Raw genomic sequence first — 22068 nt, 5'->3', positions numbered from 1 at the left:
CTTATTTCAGCTAGAACCGATGTACTAGGGTCTGGGTTTGTATCCTAATGGTTAAATGCACATACTTTAAATCGCTTTTGATAAAACGTGACAAAGAAATACAACATTGTACACATAGATAAAATGTCTTTCTACCTCATCTGTAATATTCAAGGTGATGATCTCCCACAGAGCTGTTGATAACAGTCCACATCAAGTCTCTCCACTTCCCTCAGTGTGAAAACATAATTATATAATTAATTGGAGAAGTGTTTACAACACTGATGTGTGGACATTATAATGTTATCACTACTGTCTAATTCACTCTACAACTCCATGACAGACTAAATAAACGATGTGAAAATAGTAATGGCGGATATACCATCCTGTATCAGAATATTGGTGAAACAGTTACTATCACATGAAACGTACACGTGTAGCGTATTGATAGTAACTCATTAAAAAAAATAATGTCACAACCAAAACAAGACTGTCGAGTTATCTTGCTTCAATCTGTTCATTAGACGTGATAAATAAACGGTAACTTTTATAACAATTACATATTACAAAAAACTTGAGGAATGTAAGCATATGATGATAGATAAAGCAATAGGTTATGTTGGATAGTTTCAAGGTTACTTACCTCTAGTTCAGCACCAGCGGCTGGCCAGAAGAAGTGGAGCGATCTTCCTTGCCGCACAGGGCAAACGCAGGCAATGTGGAGACGAGCGCTTGGTCATCGAACGTTCTCTCTTCCCCGACCGCAACAGACTTGAAATTGCCTGTGCTCGGGCCCGTTAGTGCTACAACGTAGCCCTAGTTATTAGGGCCCGAGCACCGAAATCGGTGGGAGGCCCTATTGAAATTGAAATGATTATTATTATTATTATTATTATTTTTCTTAGCTTAAATGAATTGGCTTTTTGAGGGCTTTAATGTGCTCAAAAAGTTGTAGGAGTTTGCAGTAAATTCGAAGGCGGCGTAAAATTACGTATTCTGGAGTATTTTGAAAAGGGCGTGGCAAAATGGCTCAAGAGCGCCACCTACGGAAAAGCCCCTCATTTAGCATTCACCGATCCTCAAAAAAAACAAAGATTATTGTGTATCATGACTAGATGCACAAAAAAGTCCATCAGTGCATTATGAATAACGCAACAGGAAGCCCGCCAGTTTGACTTTAGTGGCCATTTTGGTCATATTCCATATTTTTTCTTTTATGTACTTGTCGTACAGCTTTCATCAGATCAACTTCAAATTTAGACGATCGTCATCACAACAAATTGGAGATCTAAAGTTATTGAAGGATTACGTTTTAGCAAAACCGTCTGACCGTGGTGTGGCGTTAAAGTTTGATGAAACGCCATCAAAACACAAGCTTCCATATTTCAGACATATTTTGTCCAATTGAGTCCAAACTAGACACATTCGACAAGAGTCGCCACCAGAAGACATGGGTGCAGAAATTGTGACTTACAATCACAGCGCCCCCTGGTGGTAACGCGAAATGTCTTATTTTGGTACGTGTTATGTTTTTATGTACTACTCAGACAGCTTTCATCAGATCAACTTAAAAATTAGATGAGACTCTACAAAACAAGATGAAGATCTAAAGTTATCAGAATTTAAACTTTTCATCATACCGTGTGACCGTGGTGAGGTCTCAAAGTTCGACTAAACGCCAATATAAGCGAGCTTCTGTAACTTAGACATATTTTGTCCAATCGACTCCAAACTACACATATAAGACAAGAGTCGCGACCGGAAGACATCTACCTAGAAATCATGACTTAAAAGGAAAGCGCCCCCTGGTGGCATCAGGAAATGTCTTGTTTTGGTCATCTTACTCTTTGATGTATTTCCCTCCAGCCACTTTACTAAACCATGTCAAACTGTGTCAAATTGGTCTCAAGATATTGATAATGTAGGCATAACATTATTGTGACTTTTCATCATGCAGATTGTTAATGGCGTGGCATCAAAGTTCATCAGCTCATCATGACCTATGAAACCCATTTTAACAGAGTTACCCTGAACGCAGCATGAGACCGCTTTCGGTTTGTTACGTCTCACACTTGGATGTATTTCTCCTCATTCACTTTGCTAAACCATGTCAAACTGTGTCACATGGGTCTCAATATATTGATAATGTAGGCATAACATTGCTGTGAGTTTTCATCATGCGGATTATTCATAGCTTTGCAGCAGACTTCTTCAACTCGCCATGACAAACGAAGCTGCATTTAACACAGCTGCAAGTGAACGCCTCATGAGTTACGTCGTCACAAGCTGCGGAGCTGTGTATCACGAAGAACCGGAGAACGGTTGGCGAGTCTGGATGAGAGGACGGCGGCGGAGTCACTGTGGACGTTGTTCGCTCAGCAGGTTAGAGTGTGGGACTCAAAGCTTTTTTCCCCCGTCCGTCGTGTCTTTTCCTGTGTGAACTCTGCCGCTCTCAACAGCAGCACTGGCTATGAGCTAGCTCCTGCTACCTCCAACGAAGCATCTCTCAACTGCTACGTAAGTTAAACGGACACTTCTGACTGACTGTGATGATAAGCAAAAGAGACACTGTGGATGTGTGATGTGTTGTACTGCATTTGTTTGATCTGTTTACTAATACTAGCTCTAATAAATACTGTATAAATTATATTTTGCTCCTGAATTGAACTGTGTTAAAGGGGTTCACATGGAAAATATATGTTCAATTATGTAAAGGGTGATTTTTGTTACTATTATACTAATGGAGATTTAGCACTTGCTACACATTGTAAGAGCAGCTGTTCAAAGGAGCACTACGTCTTTTAAGGCTCTTTATTCAGAGTCACGGTGTTGATGTCCTGTCACGTGTTACAGTGAAAAATAACCGTGTCTCCCTCCTTCAGTATTTAAATCGTTAATCTCAGACAGACTTCACTGAATTCTTTTGTTAAATATGAGTAAGTCATAGCCTTGTAACTTTACTAGAACAGACAGTGTCATACAGAGTTGTGGGCTTATATGCACTACCTATTTCCTAATCTGAAATGATTATGCTCTGATTAACTTTGAACTAATATTTTATTTTTACCATTTAAAAGTCTGTTAATTACTTAACCTGGCCCATGTATGACTTTACATATCTGTGTATTGGTTTCATGTTCCTCTAGAAGGTCCAACTTGACACACAACTTGAATCCAACCAGACTGAACACTGACTCCAGGTACAGACCTGATTTCATTACTTAAAAACAATCAAAGTATTGCACATAATACATAATGTATTAAATTATAATGCAATACTTTTAATGTGAAATAGCTCCATTAAAAACATTCATTGTCATGGTAGTGCACGTTTTAATCCAAAAGCATATTCAAATACACAGTTGAATATCCACAGAAAATAAGATTACACACTTTGTTCATATGTAACTCTTCCTCTACAATAATGACGATCACTTTCATGTTTCCTATCATTTTATTAGGGACAGACGAGCCTGAAGGACACAGCTGTGATGACCATGTTCTGTCTCTTATGGCAAAGCAGAAATATAAAACACTGGGTTCTTATCTAAAGTGTATCAAATCAGATCTCCACCATGTTGCTGCTGAGGACATCAGGTGCTGCAGTTCTTCATCTATGAAGAGAAAAAACGCACTGTTAAAGAATGTTTTGTGTTGTGTATAAAGCACAACAGATTTCAGATAGAACTGTTGTACTGTGGTCTTGGTTTATATCCTCATGGTGAAATGTACATATTTTAAGTCCCTTCTGATAAAAGTGCTGAAAGAAATACAACATTGTACAAATACATAAAATGTCTTTCTACCTCATCAGTACTATTCAAGGTGATAATCTCCCACAGACCTATTGATAACAGTCCAAATCAAGTCTTTCCACTTCTCTCAGTGTGAAAACATAATTCTATAATTAATTTGAGAACTGTTTACAACACTGATGTGTGGAGATTAAAATCATACCTAAACTGTCTAATTCACTGTAAAACTCCATGACATTCGCAGGCCATCTGTAGTTAAGGGAGCAACGCATGGAGTGATGTGTAGATTACTAGTTTGATGATGCATGAGGAGAGGCGGTGGTCGAGTGGCAGAAACTTGGACTATGGGCAGAGAAGGTCTCTGGTTCGTCTTTGGTTCGACTCCATGGAGAGACAACAAAAGTCGAACCTGGATTGATCTGTCCAAAAATCCAAGAGTCTCCCTACCCTCTCTAGTGCCCATGAGCAAGGCACCTCACTCCCCCAACATCTGCTCCCCCGAGCGCCGTACATGGTCGCTCACTGCTCTGTGTGTCCTGCACCAGATGGGTAAAAAGCAGCGATTAAATGTCCCTACCTGCATGAGTGTGCCTTTGCATGTCTGTGCATGTGTTTTGGATGAATACATGGATTTTAATCTTAATCTTTTAATCTTAATCAGTTGTCTTCCAGTTGACCAGCATGAAGCTGCAGATCTCCACCATGTTGCTGCTGGGGACATCAGGAGCTGCATTAATGAGGAGCAGAAGCGTACTGTTATGAATGTTTTGTGTTGTTTATGAAGCACTACTTATTTCAGCTAGAACCGATGTACTAGGGTCTGGGTTTGTATCCTAATGGTTAAATGCACATACTTTAAATCGCTTTTGATAAAACGTGACAAAGAAATACAACATTGTACACATAGATAAAATGTCTTTCTACCTCATCTGTAATATTCAAGGTGATGATCTCCCACAGAGCTGTTGATAACAGTCCACATCAAGTCTCTCCACTTCCCTCAGTGTGAAAACATAATTATATAATTAATTGGAGAAGTGTTTACAACACTGATGTGTGGACATTATAATGTTATCACTACTGTCTAATTCACTCTACAACTCCATGACAGACTAAATAAACAATGTGAAAATAGTAATGGCGGATATACCATCCTGTATCAGAATATTGGTGAAACAGTTACTATCACATGAAACGTACACGTGTAGCGTATTGATAGTAACTCATTAAAAAAAATAATGTCACAACCAAAACAAGACTGTCGAGTTATCTTGCTTCAATCTGTTCATTAGACGTGATAAATAAACGGTAACTTTTATAACAATTACATATTACAAAAAACTTGAGGCATGTAAGCATATGATGATAGATAAAGCAATAGGTTATGTTGGATAGTTTCAAGGTTACTTACCTCTAGTTCAGCACCAGCGGCTGGCCAGAAGAAGTGGAGCGATCTTCCTTGCCGCACAGGGCAAACGCAGGCAATGTGGAGACGAGCGCTTGGTCATCGAACGTTCTCTCTTCCCCGACCGCAACAGACTTGAAATTGCCTGTGCTCGGGCCCGTTAGTGCTACAACGTAGCCCTAGTTAGGGCCCGAGCACCGAAATCGGTGGGAGGCCCTATTGAAATTGAAATGATTATTATTATTATTATTATTATTTTTCTTAGCTTAAATGAATTGGCTTTTTGAGGGCTTTAATGTGCTCAAAAAGTTGTAGGAGTTTGCAGTAAATTCGAAGGCGGCGTAAAATTACGTATTCTGGAGTATTTTGAAAAGGGCGTGGCAAAATGGCTCAAGAGCGCCACCTACGGAAAAGCCCCTCATTTAGCATTCACCGATCCTCAAAAAAAACAAAGATTATTGTGTATCATGACTAGATGCACAAAAAAGTCCATCAGTGCATTATGAATAACGCAACAGGAAGCCCGCCAGTTTGACTTTAGTGGCCATTTTGGTCATATTCCATATTTTTTCTTTGATGTACTTGTCGTACAGATTTCATCAGATCAACTTCAAATTTAGACGATCGTCATCACAACAAATTGGAGATCTAAAGTTATTGAAGGATTACGTTTTAGCAAAACCGTCTGACCGTGGTGTGGCGTTAAAGTTTGATGAAACGCCATCAAAACACAAGCTTCCATATTTCAGACATATTTTGTCCAATTGAGTCCAAACTAGACACATTCGACAAGAGTCGCCACCAGAAGACATGGGTGCAGAAATTGTGACTTACAATCACAGCGCCCCCTGGTGGTAACGCGAAATGTCTTGTTTTGGTACGTGTTATGTTTTTATGTACTACTCAGACAGCTTTCATCAGATCAACTTAAAAATTAGATGAGACTCTACAAAACAAGATGAAGATCTAAAGTTATCAGAATTTAAACTTTTCATCATACCGTGTGACCGTGGTGAGGTCTCAAAGTTCGACTAAACGCCAATATAAGCGAGCTTCTGTAACTTAGACATATTTTGTCCAATCGACTCCAAACTACACATATAAGACAAGAGTCGCGACCGGAAGACATCTACCTAGAAATCATGACTTAAAAGGAAAGCGCCCCCTGGTGGCATCAGGAAATGTCTTGTTTTGGTCATCTTACTCTTTGATGTATTTCCCTCCAGCCACTTTACTAAACCATGTCAAACTGTGTCAAATTGGTCTCAAGATATTGATAATGTAGGCATAACATTATTGTGACTTTTCATCATGCAGATTGTTAATGGCGTGGCATCAAAGTTCATCAGCTCATCATGACCTATGAAACCCATTTTAACAGAGTTACCCTGAACGCAGCATGAGACCGCTTTCGGTTTGTTACGTCTCACACTTGGATGTATTTCTCCTCATTCACTTTGCTAAACCATGTCAAACTGTGTCACATGGGTCTCAATATATTGATAATGTAGGCATAACATTGCTGTGAGTTTTCATCATGCGGATTATTCATAGCTTTGCAGCAGACTTCTTCAACTCGCCATGACAAACAAAGCTGCATTTAACACAGCTGCAAGTGAACGCCTCATGAGTTACGTCGTCACAAGCTGCGGAGCTGTGTATCACGAAGAACCGGAGAACGGTTGGCGAGTCTGGATGAGAGGACGGCGGCGGAGTCACTGTGGACGTTGTTCGCTCAGCAGGTTAGAGTGTGGGACTCAAAGCTTTTTTCCCCCTCCGTCGTGTCTTTTCCTGTGTGAACTCTGCCGCTCTCAACAGCAGCACTGGCTATGAGCTAGCTCCTGCTACCTCCAACGAAGCATCTCTCAACTGCTACGTAAGTTAAACGGACACTTCTGACTGACTGTGATGATAAGCAAAAGAGACACTGTGGATGTGTGATGTGTTGTACTGCATTTGTTTGATCTGTTTACTAATACTAGCTCTAATAAATACTGTATAAATTATATTTTGCTCCTGAATTGAACTGTGTTAAAGGGGTTCACATGGAAAATATATGTTCAATTATGTAAAGGGTGATTTTTGTTACTATTATACTAATGGAGATTTAGCACTTGCTACACATTGTAAGAGCAGCTGTTCAAAGGAGCACTACGTCTTTTAAGGCTCTTTATTCAGAGTCACGGTGTTGATGTCCTGTCACGTGTTACAGTGAAAAATAACCGTGTCTCCCACCTTCAGTATTTAAATCGTTAATCTCAGACAGACTTCACTGAATTCTTTTGTTAAATATGAGTAAGTCATAGCCTTGTAACTTTACTAGAACAGACAGTGTCATACAGAGTTGTGGGTTTATATGCACTACCTATTTCCTAATCTGAAATGATTATGCTCTGATTAACTTTGAACTAATATTTTATTTTTACCATTTAAAAGTCTGTTAATTACTTAACCTGGCCCATGTATGACTTTACATATCTGTGTATTGGTTTCATGTTCCTCTAGAAGGTCCAACTTGACACACAACTTGAATCCAACCAGACTGAACACTGACTCCAGGTACAGACCTGATTTCATTACTTAAAAACAATCAAAGTATTGCACATAATACATAATGTATTAAATTATAATGCAATACTTTTAATGTGAAATAGCTCCATTAAAAACATTCATTGTCATGGTAGTGCACGTTTTAATCCAAAAGCATATTCAAATACACAGTTGAATATCCACAGAAAATAAGATTACACACTTTGTTCATATGTAACTCTTCCTCTACAATAATGACGATCACTTTCATGTTTCCTATCATTTTATTAGGGACAGACGAGCCTGAAGGACACAGCTGTGATGACCATGTTCTGTCTCTTATGGCAAAGCAGAAATATAAAACACTGGGTTCTTATCTAAAGTGTATCAAATCAGATCTCCACCATGTTGCTGCTGAGGACATCAGGTGCTGCAGTTCTTCATCTATGAAGAGAAAAAACGCACTGTTAAAGAATGTTTTGTGTTGTGTATAAAGCACAACAGATTTCAGATAGAACTGTTGTACTGTGGTCTTGGTTTATATCCTCATGGTGAAATGTACATATTTTAAGTCCCTTCTGATAAAAGTGCTGAAAGAAATACAACATTGTACAAATACATAAAATGTCTTTCTACCTCATCAGTACTATTCAAGGTGATAATCTCCCACAGACCTATTGATAACAGTCCAAATCAAGTCTTTCCACTTCTCTCAGTGTGAAAACATAATTCTATAATTAATTTGAGAACTGTTTACAACACTGATGTGTGGAGATTAAAATCATACCTAAACTGTCTAATTCACTGTAAAACTCCATGACATTCGCAGGCCATCTGTAGTTAAGGGAGCAACGCATGGAGTGATGTGTAGATTACTAGTTTGATGATGCATGAGGAGAGGCGGTGGTCGAGTGGCAGAAACTTGGACTATGGGCAGAGAAGGTCTCTGGTTCGTCTTTGGTTCGACTCCATGGAGAGACAACAAAAGTCGCACCTGGATTGATCTGTCCAAAAATCCAAGAGTCTCCCTACCCTCTCTAGTGCCCATGAGCAAGGCACCTCACTCCCCCAACATCTGCTCCCCCGAGTGCCGTACATGGTCGCTCACTGCTCTGTGTGTCCTGCACCAGATGGGTAAAAAGCAGCGATTAAATGTCCCTACCTGCATGAGTGTGCCTTTGCATGTCTGTGCATGTGTTTTGGATGAATACATGGATTTTAATCTTAATCTTTTAATCTTAATCAGTTGTCTTCCAGTTGACCAGCATGAAGCTGCAGATCTCCACCATGTTGCTGCTGGGGACATCAGGAGCTGCATTAATGAGGAGCAGAAGCGTACTGTTATGAATGTTTTGTGTTGTTTATGAAGCACTACTTATTTCAGCTAGAACCGATGTACTAGGGTCTGGGTTTGTATCCTAATGGTTAAATGCACATACTTTAAATCGCTTTTGATAAAACGTGACAAAGAAATACAACATTGTACACATAGATAAAATGTCTTTCTACCTCATCTGTAATATTCAAGGTGATGATCTCCCACAGAGCTGTTGATAGCAGTCCACATCAAGTCTCTCCACTTCCCTCAGTGTGAAAACATAATTATATAATTAATTGGAGAAGTGTTTACAACACTGATGTGTGGACATTATAATGTTATCACTACTGTCTAATTCACTCTACAACTCCATGACAGACTAAATAAACGATGTGAAAATAGTAATGGCGGATATACCATCCTGTATCAGAATATTGGTGAAACAGTTACTATCACATGAAACGTACACGTGTAGCGTATTGATAGTAACTCATTAAAAAAAATAATGTCACAACCAAAACAAGACTGTCGAGTTATCTTGCTTCAATCTGTTCATTAGACGTGATAAATAAACGGTAACTTTTATAACAATTACATATTACAAAAAACTTGAGGCATGTAAGCATATGATGATAGATAAAGCAATATGTTATGTTGGATAGTTTCAAGGTTATTTACCTCTAGTTCAGCACCAGCGGCTGGCCAGAAGAAGTGGAGCGATCTTCCTTGCCGCACAGGGCAAACGCAGGCAATGTGGAGACGAGCGCTTGGTCATCGAACGTTCTCTCTTCCCCGACCGCAACAGACTTGAAATTGCCTGTGCTCGGGCCCGTTAGTGCTACAACGTAGCCCTAGTTATTATTATTTTTCTTAGCTTAAATGAATTGGCTTTTTGAGGGCTTTAATGTGCTCAAAAAGTTGTAGGAGTTTGCAGTAAATTCGAAGGCGGCGTAAAATTACGTATTCTGGAGTATTTTGAAAAGGGCGTGGCAAAATGGCTCAAGAGCGCCACCTACGGAAAAGCCCCTCATTTAGCATTCACCGATCCTCAAAAAAAACAAAGATTATTGTGTATCATGACTAGATGCACAAAAAAGTCCATCAGTGCATTATGAATAACGCAACAGGAAGCCCGCCAGTTTGACTTTAGTGGCCATTTTGGTCATATTCCATATTTTTTCTTTGATGTACTTGTCGTACAGCTTTCATCAGATCAACTTCAAATTTAGACGATCGTCATCACAACAAATTGGAGATCTAAAGTTATTGAAGGATTACGTTTTAGCAAAACCGTCTGACCGTGGTGTGGCGTTAAAGTTTGATGAAACGCCATCAAAACACAAGCTTCCATATTTCAGACATATTTTGTCCAATTGAGTCCAAACTAGACACATTCGACCAGAGTCGCCACCAGAAGACATGGGTGCAGAAATTGTGACTTACAATCACAGCGCCCCCTGGTGGTAACACGAAATGTCTTGTTTTGGTACGTGTTATGTTTTTATGTACTACTCAGACAGCTTTCATCAGATCAACTTAAAAATTAGATGAGACTCTACAAAACAAGATGAAGATCTAAAGTTATCAGAATTTAAACTTTTCATCATACCGTGTGACCGTGGTGAGGTCTCAAAGTTCGACTAAACGCCAATATAAGCGAGCTTCTGTAACTTAGACATATTTTGTCCAATCGACTCCAAACTACACATATAAGACAAGAGTCGCGACCGGAAGACATCTACCTAGAAATCATGACTTAAAAGGAAAGCGCCCCCTGGTGGCATCAGGAAATGTCTTGTTTTGGTCATCTTACTCTTTGATGTATTTCCCTCCAGCCACTTTACTAAACCATGTCAAACTGTGTCAAATTGGTCTCAAGATATTGATAATGTAGGCATAACATTATTGTGACTTTTCATCATGCAGATTGTTAATGGCGTGGCATCAAAGTTCATCAGCTCACCATGACCAATGAATCCCATTTTAACAGAGTTACCCTGAACGCAGCATGAGACCGCTTTCGGTTTGTTACGTCTCACACTTGGATGAATTTCTCCTCATTCACTTTGCTAAACCATGTCAAACTGTGTCACATGGGTCTCAATATATTGATAATGTAGGCATAACATTGCTGTGAGTTTTCATCATGCGGATTATTCATAGCTTTGCAGCAGACTTCTTCAACTCGCCATGACAAACGAATCTGCATTTAACACAGCTGCAAGTGAACGCCTCATGAGACTCTGAAAGAAGTTACGTCGTCACAAGCTGCGGAGCTGTGTATCACGAAGAACCGGAGAACGGTTGGCGAGTCTGGATGAGAGGACGGCGGCGGAGTCACTGTGGACGTTGTTAGCTCAGCAGGTTAGAGTGTGGGACGCACTCAAAGCTTTTTTCCCCCGTCCGTCGTGTCTTTTCCTGTGTGAACTCTGCCGCTCTCAACAGCAGCACTGGCTATGAGCTAGCTCCTGCTAGCGCCAACGAAGCATCTCTCAACTGCTACGTAAGTTAAACGGACACTTCTGACTGACTGTGATGATAAGCAAAAGAGACACTGTGGATGTGTGATGTGTTGTACTGCATTTGTTTGATCTGTTTACTAATACTAGCTCTAATAAATACTGTATAAATTATATTTTGCTCCTGAATTGAACTGTGTTAAAGGGGTTCACATGGAAAATATATGTTCAATTATGTAAAGGGTGATTTTTGTTACTATTATACTAATGGAGATTTAGCACTTGCTACACATTGTAAGAGCAGCTGTTCAAAGGAGCACTACGTCTTTTAAGGCTCTTTATTCAGAGTCACGGTGTTGATGTCCTGTCACGTGTTACAGTGAAAAATAACCGTGTCTCCTACCTTCAGTATTTAAATCGTTAATCTCAGACAGACTTCACTGAATTCTTTTGTTAAATATGAGTAAGTCATAGCCTTGTAACTTTACTAGAACAGACAGTGTCATACAGAGTTGTGGGCTTATATGCACTACCTATTTCCTAATCTGAAATGATTATGCTCTGATTAACTTTGAACTAATATTTTATTTTTACCATTTAAAAGTCTGTTAATTACTTAACCTGGCCCATGTATGACTTTACATATCTGTGTATTGGTTTCATGTTCCTCTAGAAGGTCCAACTTGACACACAACTTGAATCCAACCAGACTGAACACTGACTCCAGGTACAGACCTGATTTCATTACTTAAAAACAATCAAAGTATTGCACATAATACATAATGTATTAAATTATAATGCAATACTTTTAATGTGAAATAGCTCCATTAAAAACATTCATTGTCATGGTAGTGCACGTTTTAATCCAAAAGCATATTCAAATACACAGTTGAATATCCACAGAAAATAAGATTACACACTTTGTTCATATGTAACTCTTCCTCTACAATAATGACGATCACTTTCATGTTTCCTATCATTTTATTAGGGACAGACGAGCCTGAAGGACACAGCTGTGATGACCATGTTCTGTCTCTTATGGCAAAGCAGAAATATAAAACACTGGGTTCTTATCTAAAGTGTATCAAATCAGATCTCCACCATGTTGCTGCTGAGGACATCAGGTGCTGCAGTTCTTCATCTATGAAGAGAAAAAACGCACTGTTAAAGAATGTTTTGTGTTGTGTATAAAGCACAACAGATTTCAGATAGAACTGTTGTACTGTGGTCTTGGTTTATATCCTCATGGTGAAATGTACATATTTTAAGTCCCTTCTGATAAAAGTGCTGAAAGAAATACAACATTGTACAAATACATAAAATGTCTTTCTACCTCATCAGTACTATTCAAGGTGATAATCTCCCACAGACCTATTGATAACAGTCCAAATCAAGTCTTTCCACTTCTCTCAGTGTGAAAACATAATTCTATAATTAATTTGAGAACTGTTTACAACACTGATGTGTGGAGATTAAAATCATACCTAAACTGTCTAATTCACTGTAAAACTCCATGACATTCGCAGGCCATCTGTAGTTAAGGGAGCAACGCATGGAGTGATGTGTAGATTACTAGTTTGATGATGCATGAGGAGAGGCGGTGGTCGAGTGGCAGAAACTTGGACTATGGGCAGAGAAGGTCTCTGGTTCGTCTTTGGTTCGACTCCATGGAGAGACAACAAAAGTCGAACCTGGATTGATCTGTCCAAAAATCCAAGAGTCTCCCTACCCTCTCTAGTGCCCATGAGCAAGGCACCTCACTCCCCCAACATCTGCTCCCCCGAGCGCCGTACATGGTCGCTCACTGCTCTGTGTGTCCTGCACCAGATGGGTAAAAAGCAGCGATGAAATTTCCCTACCTGCATGAGTGTGCCTTTGCATGTCTGTGCATGTGTTTGGGATGAATAAATGGATTTTAATCTTAATCTTTTAATCTTAATCAGTTGTCTTCCAGTTGACCAGCATGAAGCTGCAGATCTCCACCATGTTGCTGCTGGGGACATCAGGAGCTGCATTAATGAGGAGCAGAAGCGTACTGTTATGAATGTTTTGTGTTGTTTATGAAGCACTACTTATTTCAGCTAGAACCGATGTACTAGGGTCTGGGTTTGTATCCTAATGGTTAAATGCACATACTTTAAATCGCTTTTGATAAAACGTGACAAAGAAATACAACATTGTACACATAGATAAAATGTCTTTCTACCTCATCTGTAATATTCAAGGTGATGATCTCCCACAGAGCTGTTGATAACAGTCCACATCAAGTCTCTCCACTTCCCTCAGTGTGAAAACATAATTATATAATTAATTGGGGAAGTGTTTACAACACTGATGTGTGGACATTATAATGTTATCACTACTGTCTAATTCACTCTACAACTCCATGACAGACTAAATAAACGATGTGAAAATAGTAATGGCGGATATACCATCCTGTATCAGAATATTGGTGAAACAGTTACTATCACATGAAACGTACACGTGTAGCGTATTGATAGTAACTCATTAAAAAAAATAATGTCACAACCAAAACAAGACTGTCGAGTTATCTTGCTTCAATCTGTTCATTAGACGTGATAAATAAACGGTAACTTTTATAACAATTACATATTACAAAAAACTTGAGGCATGTAAGCATATGATGATAGATAAAGCAATAGGTTATGTTGGATAGTTTCAAGGTTACTTACCTCTAGTTCAGCACCAGCGGCTGGCCAGAAGAAGTGGAGCGATCTTCCTTGCCGCACAGGGCAAACGCAGGCAATGTGGAGACGAGCGCTTGGTCATCGAACGTTCTCTCTTCCCCGACCGCAACAGACTTGAAATTGCCTGTGCTCGGGCCCGTTAGTGCTACAACGTAGCCCTAGTTATTATTATTTTTCTTAGCTTAAATGAATTGGCTTTTTGAGGGCTTTAATGTGCTCAAAAAGTTGTAGGAGTTTGCAGCAAATTCGAAGGCGGCGTAAAATTACGTATTCTGGAGTATTTTGAAAAGGGCGTGGCAAAATGGCTCAAGAGCGCCACCTACGGAAAAGCCCCTCATTTAGCATTCACCGATCCTCAAAAAAAACAAAGATTATTGTGTATCATGACTAGATGCACAAAAAAGTCCACCAGTGCATTATGAATAACGCAACAGGAAGCCCGCCAGTTTGACTTTAGTGGCCATTTTGGTCATATTCCATATTTTTTCTTTGATGTACTTGTCGTACAGCTTTCATCAGATCAACTTCAAATTTAGACGATCGTCATCACAACAAATTGGAGATCTAAAGTTATTGAAGGATTACGTTTTAGCAAAACCGTCTGACCGTGGTGTGGCGTTAAAGTTTGATGAAACGCCATCAAAACACAAGCTTCCATATTTCAGACATATTTTGTCCAATTGAGTCCAAACTAGACACATTCGACAAGAGTCGCCACCAGAAGACATGGGTGCAGAAATTGTGACTTACAATCACAGCGCCCCCTGGTGGTAACACGAAATGTCTTGTTTTGGTACGTGTTATGTTTTTATGTACTACTCAGACAGCTTTCATCAGATCAACTTAAAAATTAGATGAGACTCTACAAAACAAGATGAAGATGTAAAGTTATCAGAATTTAAACTTTTCATCAATCCATGTGACCGTAGTGAGGCTTCCAGTTTGAAGAATGAAAACACCTATAACTGGCAGATGTGCTGCAATATTTAGTCACTAGATGGCAGTGTCAGACAATGGTTTGTGTTATCTATGCATTAACAGACTGTGTTTACAGGGTGGCCAACTTCAGCGGAGAATTAAACCTTTTACAGCATTGCTCAAACTTTGGTTTTAGTCTCAATCGCTAAGTTCTTCCTTCATGACAACTCTGAGGGGGGTGTATTTTTTTTTAACTCCCTGGTTGAAGCGATATAGATGTTTGAAATTCACGTGACGTCACAGGGACGAGCGGTACTTCCTGGTGCCTGCGGTTTCAGCTCAATAGAGTGAGCAGCACACGCCTCATCATACTGTGCGCGGCTTCCACTCCCATATCGTATGAGAAACACGGTTTGAAGTTCAGCTTGTTCTCCTGAGGGACACGTTAAAGACGTCTGCGCTGCTGTTTCTGTGGTAAGTCACGTAGAGTATTTTATTTCCATGTGTTCGCAGTGATTCGCAGGGTGCCTTTCAATCAGGCTTGCTAGCTTAGCAACGCTAATTCGTAAACTATATAACAGCTGCGATCGTGTTAGATGCAAATGGCAGCTGTCACTGACACACCACCATGAACGCAGGTCAACAAAGCAGAGACAAGCGTTAGTTTATAAGGATGAATCTGAGACAGGAGACTGTATGTCGGTTTGTTAGTTAGCTTAGCCCGGAGGCTAAATAGTTTCCGGGCTGAAACCTGAATCTGCCACCTACACTCTTTAAATCGTTAATCTCAGACAGACTTCACTGAATTCTTTTGTGAAATATGAGTAAATCATAGCCTTGTAACTTTACTAGAACAGACAGTGTCATACAGAATTGTAGGCTAATATGCACTACCTATTTCCTAAGCTGAATTGATTTAACTTTGAAGTAATATTTTATTTTTACCATGTAAAAGTCTGTTAAGCAGTTGACCTGGCACATGTATGACTTTACATATCTGTGTATTTGTGGTCAATGTTCCTCTAGGGTGTTCAGCCTGAGACACAACTTGAATCCAACCAGTTTGAACATTGACTCCAGGTACAGACCTGTTTCATTACTTACAAACAATCAAAGTATTGCACATAATACATAATGTATTTAATTATAATGCAATACTTTTAATGTGAAATAACTCCATACTGTACATTTATTGTCATGCTGGTGCACGTTTTAATCCTAAAGCATATTCAAATACATAGTTGAATATCATCAGAAAATGAGAATACACACTTGTTCAAAAGTAACACTTCCTGTACAATAATGATATATTTTGTGTTTCCTATCATTTTTATTAGGGACAGACGAGCCTGAAGGACACAGCTGTGACGACCATGTTGTGTCTCTTATGGCAAAGCAGAAATATTAAACACAGGGTTCTTTTCGAAAGTGTATAAAATCAGAAAGCAAAAAATACACATTGTTCTAATAAATGTTTATTTTTTTAACCAACCATAATGAAGATAGACATTAACTCTTATACATGACACTTTGCAATGACCACCACCACTAAACAGTTGCAGGTCATATTTAGTTAAGGGAGGAATTTAGAAGTGTTGTGTAGATGACGATTCAGTCGTCCACGTGTTGACCAGCATGACGCTGCAGATCTCCACCATGTTGCTGCTGAGGACATCAGGTGCTGCAGTTTTTCATCTATGAAGACAAAAACAGCACTGTTAAAGAATGTTTTGTGTTGTGTATGAAGCACAACAGATTTCAGATAGAACCGTTGTACTGTGGTCTTGGTTTGTATCGTCATGGTTAAATGTACATATTTGAAGTCACTTTATTATAAAAGTAGGGAAAGAAATACAACATTGTACAAATAGAGAAAATGTATTTTTACCTCATCTGTAATATTCAAGGTGATAATTTCCCACAGAGCTATTGATAACAGTCCACATCAAGTCTCTCCACTTCCCTCAGTATGAAAACATAATTATACAATTAATTGAAGAACTGTGTTTACACTGGTTGTCACATTAGTTATTTGTGGGATATTAAAATATTATCCCAATATATGTACAAAAATCAAACTAACCATGTCATTTGTCTAAATGGTTGCATTTAATGGACAAGTACTTCAACATTACATATGTAGTCTGCGATTGATATGAATTAGTTCAGTGGTGTTTCTACATTTGGAACACCAGATGTAGATGGCGCTGTTGTGAAGAAAGTCCAATACATCTGTCCTTTGTGGAAAACTATATTTATTGGATTTTATATGCAATATAGCATGAATGTGTGTGTGAATAAACTTGACTTACAAGCTTTACAGTCTTGTTTTGGAGTCTAATATTTTGTGTGGTTTCAATCAGTGTTCTTGCTCTGGGAAATGAGCATCTCTCTTGTCGTCCGTCTCTGCTCTGTCCCTCTATTCTGGGCGCAACTGCACAAACTCAAGCGTTTTGTCATGTAACCACAACTAGGCATGAAGCACATTGTCAAAAGTGAACTTTGGCTTAGGGGGCAGAGCTGAGACACCTTCAAATTGCCGCATGAAATCTGCCTAGCAACTACAGTGCCATGATGGAAATGGGACTCCATCTGCGAGCCTATTGACTGCTGGGTTTCATCTGTGTCAACAGGCTAACACCAGTGAACAGTCAGCTGGTGTTGTCATCATAATGTCCACTTCATTAAGATGGCATCAGAAGTTAAGATCATCAGAAGTTGTCAGATCCATTGACAACATCAGGAGCCACTATCAGGATGTATGCCATACATAAATATGAGAGCAAGGACAACGCTGTATTGTTTTAATGCATAAAACATTTCATTTGAAGAGATTACATATATGACATTATAGGGACTTTGTATTTGCAATAATAAAAATCAGATGACACATGTCTTCGGATGTTGTAGTGAATGGACAAACGATTTATATGTCTATGTAATATCATGGTGCTTGTTTATTGAAAAGACATTTATGTCTATAGAAATCAATTACATTTACTTGAATAAAAGTGTGATTGAAATGCTATGACCGGTACACTGGGGTCATCATCATCAAGTCCTCTACAGTAAAATGCCATTGCGTTACCACAACATTGTAAGATCCACTGTCGGCATCTGAGAACACCATCTTGACAAGACAAAGAATATATGGTTAAAAAACACTTCAATATAGTTATTGATCGTACAGAGTTATTTTGCAATGCATAGAATTACAACATTGTACAGTGTTGTGTAGTAAATTAACTATTATGCCAGTTGAGTGACCGTGGTGAGGCTTATAAGTTTGATAAACAAAATGAAAACACCATGTCTGTATTTCATTGTGTTACATTCTCAAAACTGTCTCGTTACTTGAGCAGCACAGGTTGGCGCAACGCGAGCCTGTATGCACGGCGCACCTCTCTCTCTTGCTCACTCGCGTGCCAGCTGCCTCGGGAGATGTGCAGGTCCAACGGCGTGGGGGGGGGCGCGAGACCCCCCTCACGCGAGACCCCAGCGTCCACAGGTTGGTCGTGCTGCCTTGGTCGACTGGGGTCAAGCAGGCTGTACCGGTCATGATCCCTCCGCAGGTTCACCATCAGGAACCCTGTTACGAGATTGACTTCCTCTAGATTCCAGTATGATCGTCTTCTCGACGCTCCGACTCTGGCAGGGCCGATCCGAGGACCTCACTAAACCATCCAATGAGGAATAGCGATGTGTGTACAAAGAGGAGGGACTTAATCAACACCAGCACATTCCCCATCCATTTATTCCCTTTATAATGATTCAGGTTCTCCTGCAGGAGCTCGGTTCAGTTCAGCTTTTATTATTCGGTCTGAAATTTGGCAGCAAAACGAGATTGTCCAGTGAGTTAGCAAAGTGCAGCTGTTAACAAAAGAGAAACTATCTTAATTTGTGTGCCTAGAACTTGTTTCCGGTTACTGAGTTATCAGAAGGGGCATTGTGTATCACTCCTGCTACTTATGAAAGATCCAGGTTTTGTGATATTTACAGAATGTTTTAGTTGTTATACTGTGGTTTATTAATGTTCTTAGGCAGACACAAGAGGCACTTGTTTATTCTGTTGTGTTGATTCTTTGTTGTTTCTAGAAGTTCAGATGCACTGGTCCATTACTATTAGAACCTCAGTATCTAGGGTTCAAAATTTGTAAAATTATAGATTATATGCATATTGTTATAATTTTTCAGTCAGTTGAAATAAATCTTGAGGAGAAACATTTTTGGTAGTTTTCTGTCTGTATAGACTATACAAAGTACTTTAGATTTGTAATTTTGGTACTTGTACTTTTGATACTTAAGTAAATTTCAACACCAGATACTTTTAATACTTAAGTACATTTAATATGAGCTAATTTAAGACTTTTACTCAAGTAATTTTCTGACGGGTGACTTTTACTTTTACCAAAGTCACTTTCAAGTAAGATATCTGTACTTTTACTCAAGTATGGCTTTCAAGAACTTTATACACTGGTTTTAAGGTTACTTACCTCTAATTCATAGAGCCACCTGCTGACTACAGGAAGTGAAGCGATATTGCCGCAATTCACAATCACAGGCAACGTGGAGACGAGCGCTTGGTCATCGAACGTTCTCTCTTCCCCGACCGCAACAGACTTGGAATTGCCTGTGCTCGGGCCCGTTAGTGCTACAACGTAGCCCTAGTTAGGGCCCGAGCACCGAAATCGGTGAGAGGACCTATTGAAATTGAAAAGATTATTAGGGCCCGAGCACCGAAATCGGTGGGAGGCCCTATTGAAATTGAAATGATTATTATTAGGGCCCGAGCACCGAAATCGGTGGGAGGCCCTATTGAAATTGAAATGATTATTATTATTATTATTATTATTATTTTTCTTAGCTTAAATGAATTGGCTTTTTGAGGGCTTTAATGTGCTCAAAAAGTTGTAGGAGTTTGCAGTAAATTCGAAGGCGGCGTAAAATTACGTATTCTGGAGTATTTTGAAAAGGGCGTGGCAAAATGGCTCAAGAGCGCCACCTACGGAAAAGCCCCTCATTTAGCATTCACCGATCCTCAAAAAAAACAAAGATTATTGTGTATCATGACTAGATGCACAAAAAAGTCCATCAGTGCATTATGAATAACGCAACAGGAAGCCCGCCAGTTTGACTTTAGTGGCCATTTTGGTCATATTCCATATTTTTTCTTTGATGTACTTGTCGTACAGCTTTCATCAGATCAACTTCAAATTTAGACGATCGTCATCACAACAAATTGGAGATCTAAAGTTATTGAAGGATTACGTTTTAGCAAAACCGTCTGACCGTGGTGTGGCGTTAAAGTTTGATGAAACGCCATCAAAACACAAGCTTCCATATTTCAGACATATTTTGTCCAATTGAGTCCAAACTAGACACATTCGACAAGAGTCGCCACCAGAAGACATGGGTGCAGAAATTGTGACTTACAATCACAGCGCCCCCTGGTGGTAACACGAAATGTCTTGTTTTGGTACGTGTTATGTTTTTATGTACTACTCAGACAGCTTTCATCAGATCAACTTAAAAATTAGATGAGACTCTACAAAACAAGATGAAGATCTAAAGTTATCAGAATTTAAACTTTTCATCATACCGTGTGACCGTGGTGAGGTCTCAAAGTTCGACTAAACGCCAATATAAGCGAGCTTCTGTAACTTAGACATATTTTGTCCAATCGACTCCAAACTACACATATAAGACAAGAGTCGCGACCGGAAGACATCTACCTAGAAATCATGACTTAAAAGGAAAGCGCCCCCTGGTGGCATCAGGAAATGTCTTGTTTTGGTCATCTTACTCTTTGATGTATTTCCCTCCAGCCACTTTACTAAACCATGTCAAACTGTGTCAAATTGGTCTCAAGATATTGATAATGTAGGCATAACATTATTGTGACTTTTCAACATGCAGATTGTTAATGGCGTGGCATCAAAGTTCATCAGCTCACCATGACCAATGAAACCCATTTTAACAGAGTTACCCTGAACGCAGCATGAGACCGCTTTCGGTTTGTTACGTCTCACACTTGGATGTATTTCTCCTCATTCACTTTGCTAAACCATGTCAAACTGTGTCACATGGGTCTCAATATATTGATAATGTAGGCATAACATTGCTGTGAGTTTTCATCATGCGGATTATTCATAGCTTTGCAGCAGACTTCTTCAACTCGCCATGACAAACGAAGCTGCATTTAACACAGCTGCAAGTGAACGCCTCATGAGACTCTGGAAAAAGTTACGTCGTCACAAGCTGCGGAGCTGTGTATCACGAAGAACCGGAGAACGGTTGGCGAGTCTGGATGAGAGGACGGCGGCGGAGTCACTGTGGACGTTGTTCGCTCAGCAGGTTAGAGTGTGGGACGCACTCAAAGCTTTTTTCCCCTCTCCCGTTGTGTCTTTTCCTGTGTGAACTCTGCCGCTCTCAACAGCAGCACTGGCTATGAGCTAGCTCCTGCTAGCTCCAACGAAGCATCTCTCAACTGCTACGTAAGTTAAACGGACACTTCTGACTGACTGTGATGATAAGCAAAAGAGACACTGTGGATGTGTGATGTATTGTACTGCATTTGTTTGATCTGTTTACTAATACTAGCTCTAATAAATACTGTATAAATTATATTTTGCTCCTGAATTGAACTGTGTTAAAGGGGTTCACATGGAAAATATATGTTCAATTATGTAAAGGGTGATTTTTGTTACTATTATACTAATGGAGATTTAGCACTTGCTACACATTGTAAGAGCAGCTGTTCAAAGGAGCACTACGTCTTTTAAGGCTCTTTATTCAGAGTCACGGTGTTGATGTCCTGTCACGTGTTACAGTGAAAAATAACCGTGTCTCCCACCTTCAGTATTTAAATCGTTAATCTCAGACAGACTTCACTGAATTCTTTTGTTAAATATGAGTAAGTCATAGCCTTGTACCTTTACTAGAACAGACAGTGTCATACAGAGTTGTGGGCTTATATGCACTACCTATTTCCTAATCT

General features: G+C 39.5%; 1 protein-coding gene and 1 long non-coding RNA gene across 2 annotated transcripts in view; both read left to right on the top strand.

Moving 5' to 3' along the window:
- Window positions 1-22068, top strand: part of LOC133933464 (histone H4-like) — a 408656-nt gene that overhangs the window by 184748 nt on the left and 201840 nt on the right. The gene's annotated exons all lie outside the window — the stretch shown is intronic.
- On the top strand, window positions 15386-17391 carry LOC133933569 (uncharacterized). Its single transcript, XR_009912066.1, has 3 exons — window positions 15386-15545; window positions 16098-16151; window positions 16409-17391. It is a non-coding gene; the product is annotated as an uncharacterized LOC133933569 (long non-coding RNA).

Source organism: Platichthys flesus, chromosome 22, assembly GCF_949316205.1.
Source record: "Platichthys flesus chromosome 22, fPlaFle2.1, whole genome shotgun sequence".
NCBI lineage: Eukaryota > Metazoa > Chordata > Actinopteri > Pleuronectiformes > Pleuronectidae > Platichthys > Platichthys flesus.
This window is presented reverse-complemented; position numbering and strand designations above follow the sequence as displayed.